We start from the raw sequence: 6000 nt of genomic DNA, 5'->3' as shown, positions 1-6000 counted from the left end.
TGTATTCCCCCCCTTAAAACTTGAGAAAACATGAAAATGTAGGGGTATGAACTCACCTTGAGTGATTTCAGTAGATAAGTGTTGAAGAAGAGAAGTGTTCAACCCAAGAACACTTGAAGAATCACTTGAAGATTCGAAGCTCTAACGCTAATATGATGGAGTTTGTGTAAGATATTCATGATTTGAGTAGAATGAAGTGAAATAATCATAAGGAGGATGAATTATACTTACTAAGAGTCGAAGAACACTTGAAAATCAGCCTTGAATCTCGAAATTGGAGTGGGAAAAGTTTGAGAGAAAAGTGGTGTTTGATACTTAGTGAAATGAGGGCAAATGAGAGAAATGAGGAGAGAGGATGTTTGTTCCAGCTCTAAAAACGTGGGAATGAGTGTAAATTGAGTGTAAGGGACATTGAAGTGACCTAGGTAAGGTGGGGAGGTGTGGTTAGTCAAAGAGTGGGTGTGGGGTGGTTGCTTGTGACATTGAATAAGGCAAAGTCAACACTCCACCTTTAATAATTCACCCATTTGATTTTTATTATTTAAATAATGATTTTCATCAAAATATGTTTAAATTATGAATATTTAGGGTTTATTATGTTAAAATATAATTTCTGGAGAAAATCCCGCTTTAAAACCACGAAAAACGGGCTTAAAATGTTAAAAATATCAAAAATGGGCTAAAAGTGACAAATTTCTGAATTCTGGTCGAGGTTCGGCCTTCTGATGCTGAAACCGAGAGGAGGGAGGGTAGAAACCAAGAGGGGAGAAGGGAGAGGGTAGGAACCGAGAGGGGAGAAAGGAGAGAGAGGGAACCGAGAGAGGAGAAGAGAGACCGAGAGAAGAGAAGAGACAGAGAGGAGAGAAGGAGTAGAGACCGAGAGGAGAAGAGTGGCGGAATAGAGACAGAGCGGCGGAGTAGAGACAGAGAGGAGAGGAAGCGACAGAGCGAGAAGCGAACAGAGGAAGCGAACAGAGAGTGAGAAGCGACAGAGGCAGAGGCTCGGTCCCAGCTACAGGGGCTCGGTCCTCCGGATTCAGCCAACAGAGGCTCGGTCCTCCAGGTTCAGCCAACAGAGGCTCGGTCCTCCGGGTTCAGCCAACAGAGGCTCGGTCCGTCCAAGGTGCTTTCGGCCTTAAGGAGCTTCGGCTCCTTGAGAAGGGTTTCGGTTCCTAAGGTCCCGTTTTCTCGTTTTTTTACCCCGTTTTAAGCCGTTTTTGACCCGGTTAAGGGCCGGAATGACCCGAATGATTCTAAAAAGTTACGGGAAACTTTTGAGAGAGATTTGGGAGAGATTTGGGAGAGATTTGACATTCTTGGAGATATTTCTCATACACAGAGATATTTGCTAGAGTTTTCACATACTTGGAGAGATTTGGGAGATATTTGACATTCTTGGAGAGATTTCTCATACAGAGAGATATTTGAGAGAGATTTCACATACTTAGAGGGATTTGGGAGAGATTTGACATTCTTGGAGAGATTTCTAATACAGAGAGATATTTGAGAGAGATTTCACATACTTGGAGAGATTTGGGAGAGATTTGACATAGAGAGAGAGATAGAGTGAAAAACGATTGAGAGAGGATCCATGTGTGACAATTATGAGTGTCCGGCATCGCAATGCATGGTTCGTAAACCCTGTTAAGCCTTGTTTAAGGATCTTACACACTCCCGATGAGTATGCATCATTGTTTTATCGGTTTGGCTCGCCACGTACTACAGTTTTAGGTTAAGGAGATCTAGATGTTCGCACTTTTTGCTTTATGATTTCTCATTAGAATAGAGAGTTATGTAGAAGTTTCGTAGTGTAAATTTTAGTACCCAAGGGCAAATTGAGTCAAACGGCTTGACTTGCTGACTTGAGTTGACTTTGACTTGACCGAAATTTGACGGTTGTCACAACTTGCAAATGATTACCAAACACTTTTTCATGTTAAACTCTTTATAAAACTTGGTTTTAGCTTACAAATCTCTACTTTCAATTCTTTAAACTCTTTTATTGTCAAATCATGTCTGATACATATATAGTTATATAAATAAGGTTTGATGGACTTAGGACTAATAATACACTCTATTTCTTGTTCCTTGTTTGGTTGTGTAGTTAGACTACCCGATTGTTTGTCCGAGTGTCATTTGATCCTTAGTTATATATCTTGTGTATATATATAGACAAAAAAGCTTGTTATCTTATTTCAGTACACTCGAATATACATTCAACATTACTATCAAACTATAATAGGTATAGTTTAGGGTTATACTACGTACTACTAGTAGTACAAAGAAACATACAAAGAGTCAGTTCATACATGAGTCACTACACGCTATAAACAATACATACACGACACTATACAATTGAACATACTATGATGAGATTAAGAGAGAACATACACTAGTACATACTATTCATACACACTATATACTATACTAGAGAACATACGATGATGAGAATCAGGGTAGACATACACTACTCTAATACATACACTACATACACACTATTACATAAATGTGAGGCACTACTTTGGGGCATGACACCTCTGTCATGGCTCGTCTTGTATCCAGAGTCTCTTGGAGGGAGATCGTGAATTCGTGTATAGATATATACTGGACTGACCGTCCTACACCTTGCTGCTAGCTACAGTGGGACCTGCAGGTCTACGGGTGATGAATGTCATAACATTTCGACGTCTTACATCGTCGTGGTTCACTAGGTCAATCAAGTATGGTTACAATTATATCACATTATACCTTAATTAACAATTGGATTAAGGTAGTTAGTACAATAGCAGTCATAATATTATTATACTACAGTACGTCATAATTTACCCTTTTCATTTATTTAGTGATTATTTCACTTAAACATTAATGTACAAACTATATTTTGATAATGATAGTTACACTTGGGAAAATTATACACTTTTACACGGAACAAACATACAGCACACTTGATGCCTTGGTAGAAGGTTGCTTTTGTTGGAAAATATAGGTTTTTCTAAGAGATACAAATGATTACTACAAGCATTGTACATACTATTACACTCAAACTCTTACAACCATTTTCATACAAATATTGACACTAAATACTTATGAACTCACCAGCTTTCATGCTGATAAAGTCTTTCAAAATAACTTGTATTCTTAGGTCATCAGTAGACAGGTACGGATGACAGCTTTTGAGAAGATGGAGCACATTCAAGACTCATCTTTTATTTTGATTCACATTTTGGTGTCTTATAAACCACAGAACACACTTGTATTAAAATTTTATATTTAATGCAATGGATGATGTTGTTTACTTGTTTACTATTATACTGTGTTGTGATACTACACATGACGTCCTCCGCCCCAGAACGTTTCCGTCGTTCTTGGTTTTGAGGTGTAACAGCCTAAAATGCTTTTATGTGTTAAATGTTCTGTGTGATAGCTATATCGATGCTATTATTTGTTTGGATCCATGGTTTGTTGCCGACCAGATTTGGAAACCTTATGTGTTTAGGATTCTAAGCGTACGACTATGGTATTGGAACTAGCATGTAAATGTTTCAGAGTGATAAAGATGATTTAATTATCTATCATGATGGAGGATCTGAATTCACCATATTCGGTGTGTAGATCAAAAATGGTAAGAACCAGAAGTGGAGTTGGAAACGTGAACGAAGACAGGAATCAACCACCTGTGATTGAGCGAGTACCTGTTGTAGCGGTATCACCTGAGCTAATAACAATGGTTGGTATACAGTTAATGATTCAGACAATGTTGGATCGTAAAATGGATGAAACTAGACATCTGCTTCGGCATAATCGTGAGGAACTTTCAATACCGATTGAACAGCCCGAGTTGAATGAAGGGCATTCGGAAGGAGGTAACTTTAGTGGAATTGTTGGTCAAGCCAAACCACCATTAGGCAGACAAAACAAACAAGAGGGAGGAATTGATGGACTTGGATGCAAGTACAAATACTTTTTGACTTGCAAACCATCAACCTTCAGTGGAAAAGAGGATCCGATCGGAGTGATGGATTGAATCACAAAAATGGAGCTAGCCTTCATGACGTGTGGTTGCAAAGGCAAGTTGCAGACCACGTTCGCCAGTATGTCAATTCAGAGGTGACGTTTTTCGTTGGTGGAAAACTCTAGAAAAGACCCTAAGCCCTAATGAGCCACTGCAACTGACTTGGGTAGAGTTTTTGGCGCAATTTAAGCGCAAGTACTGCTCGGCCCAAAATCGGCTTGAGCTAGAGAACCAATTTCTGAAATAAAAAAGGGAAGTATGTCCATCGATGAATACACCAATAACTTCGCAGACAAAATGGATTTTGCTTTGTGTATTATCCCAGATGAGATGACGAAAATCGATAGGTAGGCAAAGCGACTTCCATAGGAGTATGTGGTTCCTGTGTGTCGGGCACTTACTCTGGCGGCAGCTATCTAGGATGCCAATTATGTTGAAGATGTGATTAAGGGAAGAGCCGCTAACAAGGTTGAAGTTGGAGAGAAGAGGAAGTTGGAAGGAACTTCAGGGTCCAATGAGAAAAGAAAATTATCGAAGTCTAGAGGAGGAGGAAGAGATGAAGCAAGATGGTGTGATAAGTGCAAGAAGAAGCACTCAGGAAAATGTGGCGCAGAGGTGACATGTTTCAACTGTGGAAAGCATGGGCACTACGTCGATGAATGTATATTCAACAAAAAGGTATGTTACGAATTGTGACAACCCTATTTTTCCCAAAAGCACTGTAAACATTCGAAAGCTAAAAACAACGAAATTAACCTCGAAAATAAAGTGTTCAGGTATCTAAGTTGGGATGCATCGAATATTAGATATCATGCCCAGGTTTCCAAAAACATAAAGAACACTCAAAACCGAGTTATAATGAAGAAATTATAACCACTCGTATAATTATGACACATCGTTAAAACGTAATTTGACATAAAAAGTGGAATCTCAATAAAATACATTTTTGCCTTAAAGTATCTAAATAAAAGTCGTAGATCTCGTTGAAAGATGAGCGTGCATAAAAAGATCGCCCAAATTGGACATCGTATGAAGAAGTTACGAATTTTCAAAGTTTCGTAACAGTAGTAGAGGGCTAAAAACTCGGATTAAAGATCGAGTGTTATTTAGCTATCGCCACCTAAACGGAAGTTGAAGATCTCCTCGGTGGTAACAAAACAATCAAAAGACAAACGAAAACCGACGTCGAATAAAGAACCTATGAAATTTTAACGAACTTTAGGAGGCCTGGCCTATTAAAATTATATCATTAAAAATAAAGTCAAAACTAGCCGACGGAGTCTAAATGAAAGTTGTAGAGCATAATCTCACCTACGCGTGGATATAAAGAGCGCGAAAAACGGAGCTCGTACGCGAACGTTACGGAATTTAGAAGTCGGAAGCAGGGATTACGCCCCGCGTACTCTGGGAGTATGCCCCGTACTAGACCCAGAGTCGGGTCTCATCAACCCGCCCAAGCTACGCTGGCTAGACCCAGTAGTCCCATCGACCCGCCCAAGCTACACCGGCTAGACCCGAGTCGTAAGCCATGACGCCACATTACGCCCCGCGTACTCCGGAAGTACGCGCCGCGTACGGGGTTTTCCAGCCCTATAAATGGAAGGCATAAGCTTCGGGTTTAGGCACACCTTCACCATTTCTCAGCCATTCTCCCAGCTCCAGAGACCCTTTTCTCACCTCGGTTTCCGCACTCGAGCCCCCGACGAAAGATTTACGTTGCAGAGATCCCCGAAGAGCCCGACGACGCAACTATCCGCGATCGAAACTCTGCTCAACTCTAGCCCCTCTCTTCGAACTTAACGAGTGAGTTCATACCCCTACTTTTCAATTCTATTTCATGTTTTAGGGGGGGAATACAAGTACATTACACGTTAAAAGTATCGTTTTATAAACATAAATGCAATTTCTAACTTCGAATATCGATACAAACATCTTATGTATACAAGGGCGAGTATATCACTAAGTTATTTCTACGAAATGGAACATAC

Source organism: Lactuca saligna, chromosome 6 (genome assembly GCF_052625555.1).
Source record: "Lactuca saligna cultivar CGN05327 chromosome 6, ASM5262555v1, whole genome shotgun sequence".
NCBI classification, from domain to species: Eukaryota; Viridiplantae; Streptophyta; class Magnoliopsida; order Asterales; family Asteraceae; genus Lactuca; species Lactuca saligna.
This window is presented reverse-complemented; position numbering follows the sequence as displayed.